This window comes from Thermobia domestica, chromosome 13 (genome assembly GCF_964235325.1).
Source record: "Thermobia domestica chromosome 13, izTheDome1.hap1.1, whole genome shotgun sequence".
Taxonomy (NCBI): Eukaryota; Metazoa; Arthropoda; class Insecta; order Zygentoma; family Lepismatidae; genus Thermobia; species Thermobia domestica.
Window position 1 is genome coordinate 115,516,059 of NC_137466.1, and position 16,977 is coordinate 115,533,035.

The following is a 16,977-nucleotide window of genomic DNA, read 5'->3' on the forward strand; positions in this document are numbered from 1 at the left end:
TCAGTAGTGAAGGCTCTAGAGTTCTACAACGGGGAAGTCACATCGTTAATAGCGGTAAAACTGACTTTTTACAAAAGCCCCTACCCCGCCGAAAAATCATTCTTCGTCTTTCGGGCCTCCAGGACTGTTTTACTTTGAAGGCATTTTTTAAATTCTGATATTAGGTACAAATATTACGGAAAACATTTACCATTGTATGATTATATATCTAGAACATTTCTTATTGACAGAATTATTTAACTTTACATACTTTACTCAACACGAAGAATTCAAGTTGTCAAAGAAAAAAATAACTGATATTGTTACCATTACCCCACCTGTTTCTTCAATTGAACTGTCTCAATCGGTTGTGTAAAGAAATGGCATTTCTAGTTTTACCTCGCTAGTAACCTTAGCATGGTACTACCTTTTAGATTAAAGGATATGGATGAATTAATGAAAGTGAACTGTAAAATAATTCGCAGAATGAAAATATGGGAAGAACAGGAAAGTCCCCGAGAAAACCCATTGACCATTGACACGCAGAATGCTGTCCATCACAACCTCGTGTGAGCGGAGATCACACCAGGGAACCCCGCACCAGAGACGAGCGCTCTGCCATTGAATCACCGCCCCCTCTCCTCAATCAATTATGTAAAAATCATTCTCTTACATACCTATTCATATCCATACCTAAGTAATTTGAAACGGGCACATTTAAGTAATAGTAGAGAGAGAACTTGCTTCGTTCCTCGTATATTTATAATATTTATTAATTTCTCAACCCGTCGTAGCACGCGGTGCGGAGTCACACTCCGCGGATAGAGAAATTCTAGTTTTCTTAGAACTGTTAAAAGAGTTTATGTTGTAAAATATACGTGGGCAATTGTCAAAAACATTGCAAAGAAAACATTAAACAATTTAATATCGCTTCAAAACAAATACGCATTAAAATGAGATAAATAAACATTGCGGAGTGCGACTCCGCGCGCGTGCCTTGATGTTACAATTGATTATGCGGGGTGTGGAGGGTTAAATAAAGATGTTCACGATGCATTGGAACAAATAATGATTCAATTTTGATAGTTTCTAAAACAAATTAGTATTTCATTCTACCATTCATTTTCAGCACCAAGGCGCAGATCGATTAACATAAGACTCCAAATCGCACATGTTCTTATTGAGAATCGACCTCTGGTACCACATGAGGAAGACACGTTTGCTAACCACATATCCACGATGAAGCTTCAAAATATGCAGCTTCTACAAGTCTACCAGGAACCGAATTTACTCAATCCCCGTAAGTGTTTTCCGCCTTAATCCATCCTACATGACTTGATAATTTACTAATCAGGAATAATTACTCAAATTACAAATGTAACATTTATATATTTGCCTCTAGCTTTACGCGTTTCCTTTCAGAGAATATTTCAGTTGTAACTCAATTTAAAATGTTCAAAAATATTCATTAGTTCCCAAAATGCATGCCAAAAAAGAAAAATATTTTTAATTTTTCCTTCATAGTAATTTTAATATAAACGTCGTAAACAAATAACGGTTCGAAATTCTACTGTGGATTCCTCTCGTCTTTGACACGAGTCTTTCTCTTGTGTGTATGTGTGCGAGAACAGGAACAAACCCGTCCTACTTCCTTTTTATCGAGCTCGTCAGTACAGCCAGAGAGCTTAGGCTTTTCCTATTTTCTTTTTTCCAGCGGTCCCGCTTACCGACGAAAACGGATTTCTTGTTGAGTCACGAAAAATGTGTGATTTCATTATAAACTTTCCCCATTCAAATCGTCCTCAACCAGTGTCCTTTGTAAAATGAAATAAAATCTTTCAGTTTTACGTCCCACGGATATGCCGGTTTGGCTAAAGGAGACGGTGATGATGAGAGGTGAATGAAATGGTGGAATGAAGAAAGTGGGAGAGCCCTGGGAAAACCCACGACCACGGTGTTGGTTTACCACAAAGTCCACAAGGTGAGAGCTAGGATCGAACCAGGGACCCCAATCACCGGAGGTGAACGCTCTACCACTGAGCCACCGCGCACCTACTGCTCTTTGTACTCAAGGCAGGAAATTTATCCTAATAGAACAGCACTCGAAACAAGCCGTCGCTAAACATTAAAAATAGAAACATTTTACTAATAAGTAATAATAGTAACAGTAATAACATTGAAGCAGCCCTTTTAAAGTATCCAACATATTTAATATGGAGCTATATAATGAAAATAATCAAATAACATATTGACTAAGTTTGTACATCGCTTTCTATACAAGAGGGTAAAAAAAAAAAAATGCAACACGCTTTCTTTTCCAGGAGATCAACCGAAGACACACTCAACTAGGACTTGCTGAAATATCCCAAAGTAACAGATGCGTTACTTCAGTGGAGTTCCGCTCCCTTTAGAGCAGCCTGATGATGATTTGTCACCACCGATGATAAGTAAACGCAGGTGTTTAAAGAACCATTGTGTGTGACAGGCGATCGCTAGAAAGAGCCAAGCTAGAACACGTGATCAGAGAGTAACATCAGGCATCGTGATTATAAAGCTTCTTCGTTACTGCGCGATTACCGTCATGCCTTCGGCGTGGAAGACCTGGGTTCGATTTCCGGCGGGAACGTTGTACAAATCCGACGTTAAGCTGTAGGTTCACGTCTCATATAGCCTCGCTGCTGAACGGCATGTTAAATCAAAATCGTGATTCACATTGACATCAGAGCTGCAGATTAAATACCTTTTGTTGTTGTTGTTCTGTCGTTCCTCATGTGTATACAGGATTATTTTTCTTCTTATTAATTGGAAAGGGGCGTGACTTTGTTACTACACCGTAGAACCGCTCCCCTGTCTCAAGACACTATTAGTTCTTTCTAAGTACTAGACCGCTATGATATCAAAATGATGATACTGTCCTTTAGTTTCCCATTATTTTAAAACTTACATATTAAAAAAAGGGGAACTAACAGATACTGCCATTTTAGTTTTATTTGTAAGTTTTTAAATGTTCTCCACATTTTGCTTCACAAATGTTTTATCTTTTCGATCTGTAATCTCAAGCCAGACAAATCGTTTCAATACTGATTCTGGTTGAAGAAATCATCAGGTATACAATATATTGTTATATGAAACTGGAATTATTGAATATGATGATCAGAAAACACATCAACAAAATTACATCATTCCAAATGAGACAATCGCAAAATAACTGTTGCTGAACGATAATACGACTAATGGTAATTGTTCCTTCATGTAAGGGTATATTTTGAAGTGTTGTGAAGTCCAAAATAATTGTCAACCTTACTCCAATTTTCAGAACCCTGTATGTTTACTATTAAGTAGAATTACTCAGTAGAAAAAAAAAATGTTTTTCACTCGATTCTATTTAAATCAAGATTACAGATTATGGTACACAGAGACTTTAAAAAACAGAAAATAATCGTAATATTTTGTTACCGTTATTTAATTGACTAACAATATAAGTTTCATATTCGAAGACTCTAACCGCTGAACACGTATGTACTGAATGTGTTTGTATTTCGAGATGATTTATTCCCAGAACTTGACGTTATAAATGAATTACTACGAAGTCCAATAATTTTGAATAAAATTCCACATCATCATCAAATTAGGCTATTACGGAAGTGAGTTTGAAGCCTACCGCAAAAATTTTACGTATTAGGAGTACCAATTTCACGATTCCAGAAAGATCTAATCTGTCACATATATTTCTAAATTTTAGTTACTAAAATAGTGCTTAAGTAATTCACTGATGGTGCAGTAGTGTAAAACACACTAACGTAAGAAACACTAATAGTGAAATTTATATAATTAAATTAGCAAGCTTCAAGCCAATTCAATATCTGCTACTTATTGATACTAACAATATAGAATAACTACGACTTATGTTTCCACACATGTTATTGAAATATTTTGAAAATGAACGTCAACGTCACTACCTAGTCTGGCCATAAATACTGTCTCAAAATCGGAACCGAGCGTTTATACAGCATAGACTTCAGTGAATTCACTCGTCAGTAGTCTGTGTTTTTTGTAAATCATGTTTCTTTGCAGGTCCGTGATATTGTAAGGATTGAATGAGGTCAGGAACAGAAGTGTATAGCTGTGATTGAATTACCCAAATGTGATCACAAAGCATCGAAGATTTTCAAACTTCTCCAACCTCTGAAAATCAAACTGAGATTCGTCTATCGGACCACAGCAAGGTACTGTGAGACTTCCTCTGTACGTGACCGCCAACGACCAGGCCGACCGCGGAGCAGCAGAACACCATAAGCCATTCAAGGCTGTCATGCAGAAAATTCGTCGAAACTTCCTTCGGAAGCAAAAAATTGTCCCAGGATATAATTATTTCGCAAAGGACAATGTCAAGGATATTCAGAAGTGACCTTAAGGTAGGTGCTTTCCGCTACTCAACGGAACATTTTCCAACTCCTTCACTGAAAGCAAACAGGAAGGTGAGATGCAAGGCCCAGCTTCAGAGGTACACGGATAGAAGACACAGATCAATTCTCTTTTCTGATTAGAAAATTTTTACATTGAAGAACACCTCCACAAACAAAATGACAGGGTGTATGGTTACACATCCAGTGAAGCTTCTCAAGTTGTGAAAAAGGTTCAACGGAGTCACCATCCGTCCTCGTTAATGGTTTGGTGGGGGTTGTCGTATGACGGGGTCACAAAGTTGCAATTCTGCGAACAAGGGATCAAAACAAGTGCTCAAGTTGTATAGTGAAAACATCTTGGAAGTATCTGTAAAACGTTTAGGCAACACACGCTTTGCCAACAAGCCGTGGACCTTCCAGCAAGACTCTACACCGGCCCATAAAGCTAAGGTGTATCAAACATGGCTGGAAACGAAAGTGGCAGACTTCATTGCTACCAGTGATTGGCCCTCGGCCAGTCCAGATCTCAATCCACTAGACCAGTGCTATTCAACCGGGGGTACGCGGAGATGTTTCTGGAAGTATGTAATGCTGTTTCTGGGGGTCTGTTGGAAATGTCTGTTGACAGTTCACTGCAGGTGAAATTCGGTAACTTGTGAATTTTTGACTTCTGTATTTATGCTCGAAAAGAGTACAATGAAATTAGTGACAGTGCTATTTCACAACTTTATCCATTTCCATCAAAATATTTGTGTGAGCAGGGTTTCTCTACATTAACATCAACATAAACGAAGCACAGAAACTGCTTGAATCCCGAATCAGCTCTGATCCTCGCACTCTCGAAAATTCGACCAAGAATCGATGAGTTGGTGTCCCGGAAACAAGCTCAGTCATCCTAACAGGTCAGTTCTAGTCACTTTTAGTTTTTGAATTTTTAACATCGTCTTCAGTGTACGAATTATCAGGGAGGGTGAGGGGAAAATCCTCCTCAGTAGAACTGGATGTGTTCTGAAATTTCCCATGTTATTTTTTTTCGGATGTGCACTTTATCCCCCTGTAAATAGTTATTTGATTGGCACACTGACTGTCATTTTGTTGGGTCTCTATTTGTCTCTCTTTTTAATCAACAGAATATGTGTATTAAGTTTAATAAGTTAATTTCGATTTAATTTCTTTTAAACAGCTTTAGGGGTACAAACTGGATGGCGAACTTTGTCTAGGGGTACGCGAGAAAAAAGGGTTGAATAGCACTGCTCTAAACTATGCCTTGTGATCTCGATTAGAGGCCACGGCTTGTACCAAACGCCACCCCAATTTGGAGTCTCTTAAACGAGCCCTCATCAAAGCAGTGGACACGTTTCCGATGGACTGTGTGCGTACAGCCATTGATAACTGGCCACGCCGTTTAAGGGCTTGTGTCAAAGCGCATGGTGGTCATTTTGAGTAATGTCTGCACATTTTGTATCTGTAGTGTATGCACTTCTTGTAAGCAAATTTATTTATCTGGATCTGCTGTCTTCTTTAATTAGGACTGCTCCTTCCTGTGGCAGTATTTATGGGAAGTACATTGTAATATTTTAAGCGCGCTTATGTAACTTAAGAATATACAGGGCGTAACATAAATGCATGGCCAAATGTCACGAGGTGATTGCGGACATCCAACTAAGTAAGAATGTTCCTATAAACATGGATTTTATGCCGATTTGTTTCCAAGATACAGGGTGTTCAAATATCGAGTCCGTCCAATGGCTCACTATGGGAAAGTGAATGGAAATGTTCAATACTCCAAGAATAGTACAATTAAGTGGAATTATGCCTGTACAAATGCATTTACACTAACATAGAGAATGAAACTAATCAACATTTAAGGTTATTGGATTGTCAGTGTTGCCAAACTGGTACAAAGTAGTTTTCAAATAGCACTAGACGTCCACACGTTAGCATACGATTGCTGGCATCAATACTTTCTTAAACATGACGCAGATTCTGCTTCGTTTTCAAAAGAAAAGGCGTTCGAGTGTGAAGTCAATTAACAGCGTACAGTATAGGAAACACGACTCATAGATCACAACTCTTGCATGAAAGTGTTTTTGTATCGTTACAAATGAATGCACATGAGAATATCTTACGTATAAAGGCACAAAGTAATTAAATGTTAAAAACCACAAAGTAATATTATTGGATAACAATGTTGCCCACTTCGTGTGGACGTCTAGTGAGTGCTATTTGATAACATGTCCACTTCGTGTGGACGTCTATTGCTATTTGATAACATAACACTTCGTACCAGGTTGGCAACACTAACAACCCAATAACCTCAAATATTGATTAGTTTCATTCTCTATGTTAGTGTAAATGTATTTGCACAGGCATAATTCCACTTGATTATGTTATTCCTGGAATATTGAACATTTCCATTCACTTTCCCATAGTAGAGCCATTGGAGGGACTCCACATTTGAACACTTGGAATCTCGGAAACGAAGCGGCATCGGACCCATGTTTATAGGAACAATTTTACTTATTTGGATGTCCGCAATCACCTCGTCACTTTTGGACATGCATTTATGTTACACCCTGTATATATATATATATATATATATATATATATATATATATATATATATATATATATATATATATATATATATATATATGAACACCCTGCACGAAGTGGCTGCACTACTTTCCTCCGAAATATAAGATCAATAAAACAGGAATTATAAAATATCCTATGATACAACTTTCGAATTAGAAAGTACAGTACATACAGTACATTTCTACATATTTTTCATGTCAAATACATAAACACACACACTTTAAAATAAAAGCGAAACAGTTCCAGATTCTGGTATTATAACAACAGCCTCAACTAATTCAAATGTTAATACGGAAATTTCTTACCAACGTGATCAGTCACGATTTCATTTTACATTAGCGCGACTAATCATTTGATATTTCTGACACCAGTGGACATTGTATACATTTAATTTTATTTATTTATTTATTTATTTATTTTTTTGAATACTCCACAGTTTGAACAATACTCCGGAGCTTCAAAATGTGTTACTCTGGAAAATTAGAATCTCAAACCAAGCACCGAACCGGTTTAATTTCTCCTAATTCCATATGGTATTACTCACTAGCAACTTTTCCATCATTATTCTTTGAGGTCATGAGAATTTAATGATGGAACTACTGTTAACATTTAATTAAACCCCGAATCTGAAATCTAACGTCAAAAATAATATGAAGGGGTACATTAACAAGGAATTAATTTAGATGGAATGCGAAACAGAGCTAAGCGACTGAAGTTTATTTATGACTACCACCGAATGAAGTTTGCTTAGTGTAGCTCAAATCGTCTCGGACTGGTTCGATCAATCAGAAAGAATGGAAATATGTTTAAGTTGTTCTGTCACCATTCCGGAAAGACATGATCAATAACAATTTTAAAACTATTAACATTATGGCTTCAAGCAATCTAACCATTATAACAGGGATAAGCGTGGTCTTTCTACCTTAAAGAATCTTCGGCAAATCATGCTACTATATGATAATGTTTTGAAGTCACCACTACTCAAGACAATATCGACCATAATCATCTCCAACTTCAAAGTCATCTGTTCTATATGTTTACTATCAACATGTAATCTTCGGTCAATGCCGCTCAAATCTTCCTGACTAGTTCACTGACAAAGTAATTGTTGCTAATGCTAATATCGTCCAACACGCTTTACAATAACGATCTCACCTTAACCTAAAACATAGCAACCATCAATATGCAATACTTGGTCACTCTACCTAAAATAATACTTCAAAAATCAATATTGATATACGGAAGCTTTTTTTCTTTTATTTAATCATCCCTAATAGACATTGCTTGTACAAACATGAACAAAATTATAACGTTTACAGATAGCAAGTCATTACACAATACAGAATACTCAGATAATGATTTAAATGTTGCATCCCATCCTTTGTGGAATCCCTCGTGACGCGGAAGGGTTCTGTTCATTTCTGGATGAAAGTGAGAAAAGTCAGGGCGTAACTGCTGTACACTTCTCTAAAACACAATTGCGAGCTTGAATTTTTCTGTCTCCTAAATTTGTCGGTTTGGCAACAATGCATTTGAAGTAACAGGATGGGGAAGTCATAGGAAAAAATAATGAAACTTCCGAACACAGTTCATAGTTCACGGTTTGAAATGCTTAGTTTCTCCTCTTTTTTTACTTAATGTAATGATAATATTAGAACGTAATAGTACTTTGACAAATGTAGGTAACTTGGTTGTAGGTAAGACACACACGCTTTTCGACCACAAAAATCGTTTTTAAAAAAAAGAAAGAAAAAGAAAAGAGAAACCAAGGGAGGTAGGTAGATGTTCGTTCTCTACCCAAACAACAAGAGGAAAACAGTAATTGTTTCTTTTTGTGGGAATTCAATACTTCTGAACCTAGTTTGAATCCCACTTGATGCTTTTATTTATTTTTATTTGGTAACTTTCCAGTTATTCTTGACGTATAGTTTTATGGTATATGTATTACACGGAAGTGATTGACAACTTTCTAACTTGTACAAAAATAAGAAGTCGTACAGACGTAAAACCTTTCTATACATCCAACGTAGTTCATCCTTATTGCAATTCACTTCTTACATCGATCCATACGATTTTTGTAAACTTGAAAGTAAATCCGGAGTTCTAGTGTTCAGGAAATCACTGTTAGCTCTAATAATTCCTTCATCACTACCAGAACGTAGTTTATTATTATTATTATTATTATTATTATTATTATTATTATTATTAAACCAAAAAACAGAAAATAGGTTTGAGGGTATAGTCCAGGAACTTTAGCATCTTTCTTCGGAAAAATTAGAAGCCAAGGTTTTTCTTCACAAAAACGTTAAATAGGTCATTCTAAATGACATATCAAAAGTCCCCGACTTTCTGATGTACGCTTCCCCTTTTTTCAGGGGGTGGAAGTGGGGGAGGAAAATGCAATTTAAAATAGAATCAAATTCAGCTTATTTGCATGTTAACCTAAATATTCTCAATAAAAAAACAAAATATACCGGGAACACTTAGCACATTCGCTCGTAAATGTTTTACAGGAAGTCCCAAAGAATATCGGGCCGGGTTTCGGAAATATGACGTCATCAAAATGGCCGACACCAGAATTTGTAGTGTTTTGTGGGAATGGTTATAACTTTCCGCAGAATAGTGGTAAAACCGTCGTTTTTCTTTCAGATTGAAGATAATTAATTACCAAATGTACGGAATGAAACATGCTACTGTATCGTTAATTTCTTTCGAGATACAATAACAAAAATACTAGTTTTTGAGTACCTGGTTTTAAGTGTAAATACAAATAACTCAGTAATCATAAAATATTTCAAAATATATCTTCAAACAATGGTTGTAGGGCATTATAAAGCCTTTCCAGCGGTACCTGTATCTGCATTTTTTGTATTTTGAAATGTAAGGAAGGTATGTTGTTTTATTTAATAGACCGACTCTTGTAAAGACAATATAAGCCTAGTTAAAAAAAAAATGAAAAAAATTGGATATAAGATTCAGTATCGCATTAGAATCCGTAAGTCACACAAACCCCAGACACAGATACAAAAATGAGGATTTACAACGTTCGGCGATAGATTCTTATGGTTTGTAGAATGAGAAATGTAAAATTCAGAGTAATAATGAATAAGAAATGTAAACTATTCAACTTACCTGAAATGGTATACTTATTGAGTTCCTTTGCTAATTGATAAATAATAATTGTAATTATAGCATGTCCACCTGGTTTGGGACATGCTATAATCACAATTATTATTTATCAATCAGCAAAGGAATTCAATAAGTATTCGGCCTCTATTTCTTCGGCGTCCATGAATATTTCACGTTCAGAGATTCCTTCCGTTGGAGTGATATTCAAACAGGATTGTCCGTGACAATCTGCACAAGCAAGAGAGCAGAACAGACCCAGCTTTCGACATCCACACACATTGCCGCATCCTTTAAATCATGAACAGAAAATCATTTTAAAGGGACGGTGGAGCAGGTGGCTGCGTTGATCGAATTGGTACTAACAAATTGTCTTTCATAACCCAATCCCACTCCTCAGGATTTAGTTGGTTTCCGAGCCATGTTTGTACGTGGTAATAAACCCGAAACAAATGTTGTGCTGCAGCTGAAGTCGGTGGTATGGCTTTTAAATCGACAGACTTCTTTCTCTTCATGGATTTGGTGAAATAATGATAACGGTAATCATTTAGTGAAATGTCATTTGCAGATGCACCGTATAACCCCCCAAAAAACTGTATGCCATTTTCAGTTATTTCTGGATTGGAAACATTACTTCGATTAAAAATTTCTACGGCGTTTTTGTAATAATTTCAAACAAGTTGATTTCCCCTTCTGAAAAATGGCAGATGTTCCATCACAGCCGTAGAAATAAAATGTGATTTTTGAATACACCTTCTAAACTGCTTGATGAGTAAATCTTCTGCTCTGTCTTTCCTTTTCCTGGCTTCAAGAAAAATTTCTAAATTCGGCGGAGATCGAGCTGTTGTGATTACTAACAAATGAATATCTTCACCAACAATAACTGTAGAATTAGAATTAATTTTTGATATCGTGAGTTCTGTTTTTACAATGAGGACATTAGCATCATTCTCTGCTTGTTTGACATCAATATTGGCAGCCTTGAATTTATCAGTGAGCAAACCAATCAACCTACTTTTGTTGTTTGCATTGGCGAGAAAGTTTTGTTGGCTCGTAGTTGCAACCATGTTTCCATCAAATATAATTGTTTTTGATGCTGCTTTCGAGCACCGTCGAAGTTGCTCCAGGTCTTTTACATTTTTCTGAGGATTATCATATCCATCAAATACGATGACAGTGTTTTGATCGAAGTGTTTTTCCACATATGCCACATAGTTATCACAAATATCCATGAAAGAATCGTTTGGACGCCACACCATTCGATGAAGAAGCAACCATCCATCAACGACGTAGTTTGCGTTTCCGAGATCAGGATGAACATTGGTCGGGTTGAAGATGTTGAATAAGAATGATTTCTTCGTTTTTCTCATTCCAGTTTCTTCAAAAAGAGCCATTGGGTAAGGATCCAGTTCGAAATTTAAACATTCTCGAAGGTCATCATCTGATCTTTTTGATTACTCTGAATCGTTGAAACAACAGCAGTGGATCGACAGGCATCATGTACCGTACAGTAACATCATGTACCATAAGGTGACTGTTCACTGTTTGAAGAGAAAGAACCCTATCAGTACGAGAATATTTTATGTCATGAAAATTGTCACCAACTTTTCTTTCCATCATGGTTGCTCCAATGTTCAGTGCATCGTAGCAGTTTATCTTCTCCACATTACCTGTAACTCCTGTTGCTATAAACATGTTCCACTTGTACATTTGGGAAAGGGTTGTGGGCACTGAACCACTCTGATACTTTCCTAACATCTTCTTGGTCCCATTTGATTCGAGATTCTCGTGCATCTACGTGCTGTTCTCCACTTGCAAACGAAATCCCACAAAAGTTTTCTAGTCCTTCAGAAATGTTGCTCGCACTTAACAAACCAACAACAAACTTAGTTAAAACATTCTCTTTTGTACTTCTACCAAAAGCCTCCTCGTATCTTTGAAGACTTCATGAGTGACTGTTCTATTACCATATCTTTTGGAGTTCCACTAAAAAAAATGTCTGATCGCTTAACAGTGAAAAAGTCTGCAGTAAATTTTCTATAGATTTCTCCATCCATTATGTTCTCCGACTTTACCATGTCTTGTACAAACAAGTTGGCACTTTTAGCGTACAAAAAATGTCCTGCGGCGTCGAAATACGGAATCATCCTCTTCACTGCAGACAGATATGCCTTCCAGTCACCCATCCTCTATGCCCCAATAAACTCTTTACGGATTAACACCATATCTAAATACTGGTCCCTTAATTGTGCAGTTGGACCTCTCCCTTTTAGTTGGTTTTAGTTACAAAAAAATGCTGGTACAGATACCGTTGGAAAGGTTTTGTAATGTTCTACAACCTTTATTTGAAGATATATTTTGAAATATTTTATGATTACTAAGTTATTTGTATTTACACTTAAAACCAGGTACTCAAAAACTAGTATTTTTGTTATTGTATCTCGAAAGAAATTAACAATGCAGACAGCACGTTTCATTCCGTACATTTGGTAATTAATTATCTTCAATCTGAAAGAAAAACGACGGTTTTACCACTATTCTGCGGAAAGTTATAACCATTCCCACAAAACACTACAAATTCTGGTGTCGGCCATTTTGATGACGTCATATTTCCGAAACCCGACCCGATATTCTTTGGGACTTCCTGTAAAACATTTACGAGCGAATGTGCTAAGCGTTCCCGGTAAATTTTGTTTTTTTTATTCGGAATATTTAGGTTAACTTGCAAATAAGCTGAATTTGATTGTATTTTAAATTGCATTTTCCTCCCCTACTTCCACCCCCTGAAAAAAGGGGAAGCGTACATCAGAAAGTCGGGGACTTTTGATATGTCATTTAGAATGACCTATTTAACGTTTTTGTGAAGAAAAACCTTGGCTTCTAATTTTTCCGAAGAAACACCCATTTTTTGACTAAAGTTCCTGGACTAGTACTAAACTTGATGAGATAACATTTACTTCTTCGCAGTTTGTTCTTACACCTTTATGCTGTCTTGGTGCATCAGAACGATTTTAGACAGCTTTTCACGGCGATCTCACATTTTTGTTTCACATAACGCCTTAATAGTTCTCAATACTGCACTCCAGTCATGTATCACCATTTGCTAGAGGGTCTATCATAAGAATGCTCTGAGTTCCATAAAACACTGACCATCATCTCACCAGGAACAATCTCATATGAGTATTTTGGGAGTGGAAATGAACTGTGTTTTCTACTGCTTTCAGACCTGTTTTGCCTTAGGTTCAAAATGATAGATATATAAGTCATATCCTGAATTACGATTTTTACTAAAACTATCCTCTTTATAATGTACTTTTTGTAGATGCACGCTTCACTTTTGGTATCAGGGGTTTTCTTGGGTGTCCACCACAGTGGTGAAGTCAAAACGTACGCATTTTGCAAGATAAGAAAACTTATTAGGAAGGGGGCGAAAGGTAACAACGTCTTACAACGTGCTAAATGCCTTCTGTTTGGCACACCGGGTCGATAGGTTGATAAAATGTGTTTGCCATTCATATTAGAGTGTTCTCCCCACAAAAGAAGAGTACATAACCACTTTGTTAAAATCTTATGCATTCCTGTAGGGTTAAAGGGAGCTTCTGGAAAGTTAGTTTTGTTTTTAACATGACTGTACAATATTTGTTATAAATTATAAGCGAAGTTATAATATCGGGGATCACAAACATAATATACTGCACATTAGCAGAATCAATTTTTGATTTTACTATACTAAGGAGGAGTAGGCTTAAGGGCGTCAGCTCCTTCCCTACGCCACTGGTCTACAATATGGATCTATGCATATACTTTGAATAGTATGATTAAATAAAATATATCAACTTTAATAACAGTTCTCATACTCCTGTCTACCACACGGGTACAGATTATTGCCTGCAATATGAGTCCAATTTTTTCTTTCTCTTCTACTAACTTTTAACAGTATATATAGTCTTTCTAATATCGGAATGCGTTACTTTGTGAGGCGTTTTTTTTTTTTTTTTTTTTTTTTTTAATTTCCACTTTAAATCGCAACAATCACTTTACAGCATTATGACACAATAAGCCAAGAAATGGACTGTGTGTATTGACTTTTGGTTCTCGTATGTTATGGCCACTCTGCAATGTAATGCAGAAAAGCACTCATACCTCCCCTCCAGATAATCTCAGCGAATAACAGAATATAAGCACACAGCAGCGCCTCCACAAAACAAACGCATTAACTCGTGAGACAGGCAGACAGATAATACTGTTAATATGTAAGAGCAAATTAGTATGATTTGACATCTACACGTATTTCCAAGAACCTGTCACTTTTCGAAATTTCAGGGAGGGGGACAACAGCCCCCTTACACCGCGCTCCGAGCGGCCATAATTACCGTACAAGTACTTTCTATTTGGAAGCACATTTCTGATCTTTCAACTTTCCCGTTCTTATAAAATAGCTCTCAACTCCTCCTATAAAACTATACTAAACAAAATACATTGTTATCATTGCTGTGAGAACTTTTAATTTACTCGCTGATATTTGCGCCTTTTTACTCTATGCCGTCACAGATTTCCAGCATGCAACCACTAAACGTCACAGAAACTGCAATAGTCAAGCTCATTGTTGTCGCAATTTCACCACGTAACTCCTCGAAATTAGACATCATGCTGAGAACGTAACCTCACAAACAAACGAACAAATCCAGGAAAGACGACTCGATATCCTATTTTAATTGCTTTGAAGGACAACACAACGGTAAAGGAAGAAATAACTTATTGTCTTTCAAATTAACGAATTCGCACCTCTAAGACAAATCGAACATTTTTATTTATATAACACTAAGTATATTAATAAAATTAACTAAACGTTTAAAGCTACTTGGCTGCTTGATTTGACTTGATTTCTCAAAGAACAACTTATTGTCCAATTACTTCCATTGGCGCTTGAAGCAAACGCTTCCAAATTTTAAAAAGGGAAATAATACTTTCCAAGATCTAATATATATGTCATCAATTTTATGTTCGAATGTTTAAACTATAACAAAATAAATAAAAGTTCTTATTTATGATAAACAGAAAGGAGAAATAATTGTGCGTTAGCCACTAATATGGATACAGTAACTGCGTTAGCAGTATTCTTAAACATGTACACCATCCTTTAATCGTTATTTCACTTCCCTACAACTTTTTCTCTAATAGTTGTAAGTCAACACTTAATACAATGGTGAAACATAAATCCATGCATGTTGTCGACATAGTGTACACGCTCTTCGCTCGGAGAGAATACGTCTATGAAAAATATTTAAACCTTCTTCATCTTTTAGCACACGAATTTCAATGAAAGTGATTATAAAACCTCTATTTTTGGCATAAATTCTGAACTCTCTTATCCTCTTAGGATATGCCTGTTAATCAATGTGACATGATTGGAAAAAAAAACTTGAGGCAGGAACTAACTATGTTCAAAGACTCATTTCAAACGAGTTGGCCGTTTTTCATTATGCGATCACAAACAACATATAACGTCCATTACAGTGTGGCGAAAATATAAAAATTGCAACTCCCCCCCCCCCCTTGTCCCCTTAAACCGAAATTTTTGAAAATGCTGGGTCGTGTCCGCCTATGCAGGTGTTTGAAAAAGAACTCCCTAGTTTTAAGTATAAATTTAATTGGGAAATGAATGAAAACTTACATCAATGAGTACATATCATGAAAGAGAATTCCTTCAAGTTTTGTTTAATGTTGGTAGACTTCAACGTGGGATCCACTTGTGGCCCTGCACACGTCGAGACGATATTCCGCTTCTCGCCACGTACTCACCATCAGTAGGTTTAATTTCATGTAACAGTTGCAATTTATAGGCGCACTTTGTACAGATTCTAGCACACATTAAAACTAGGGAGTTCTTTTTCAAACACACCGTATATAATGAATTTACATATAGATTTAATCTTCTTAGTTTGACGGATTCATGCGGTACTCAATTTTTCGCATTAAGTTTGAACCCCATGCTTCTCTAGGATACGTCCTTTAAAATGATGATTGGAACTTAGTTCGATGTAGATAGTATGTTACAAATTTCATTTCCTGAAACAGCCCAAGGCAGATAGTATGTTTGAAAACTTCATTTCAAAGTTTTAAGTTATTTACCAGTATTGCAATTACACACAACAGAGAACATCGCTTTTAATGCAGAGATAATAGTAATAATAAAATACGTCTCTTTCCTCTGAAAACAGGAATTTTTAGAACCGCTGGGGCACGTATTCACCTATTTTAAAGACGAGTTTATATGCCGCGTTTTATCTTTCTAATTTCAGGGATTTATGTGGTGTTTTATCTATCTATTAAAATGCTTCAATAGCAATTAAAAGCGCCTAAGCTCCAACCTATAACTTTGGCTTTCAACTCTTTCATTTACGGTTATGTGTGATTTCACGTTTAACAGATAGTCTAGTAGCTTAGCAGCATAAAAGGGCCGAATTGTGCAAAATGTGATACCAACATACCACTTTCAGGGATGATAGACCTATTAATAAGAAGTAAATCCTGATATAGACCCAAATCGGCGGGGGTCTTGTTTTAGGTATATGACGTCATCAATATGGCCGCCAACGAATTTCGACTTAACTGAGTTTAAAAATGTATAACTCCATTACCATTGAAGGTAGAAACTCCTTTTTACCTTTATTTTGCAGAGAATACATTGTACCTTTATTGTCATTATAAATACTTGCCTTATATTGCCGCCATTTTTAAATATGGCGTCTCAAACTGGAAAAATGTTTATTTTCAAAACGATTTTTTATGTTTTATAGCAAATAACTTTGAAACTGCTATGATTATGGGAAATACTTTGATATAATCGTCAAAGGTCATTTCAATA

General features: G+C 36.3%; 1 protein-coding gene across 7 annotated transcripts in view; it reads right to left on the minus strand.

Annotated features, from left to right (window-relative positions):
* The window catches only part of gem (transcription factor CP2 like gemini), a 402,232-nt gene that overhangs the window by 219,990 nt on the left and 165,265 nt on the right, over positions 1–16,977 (minus strand). The gene's annotated exons all lie outside the window — the stretch shown is intronic.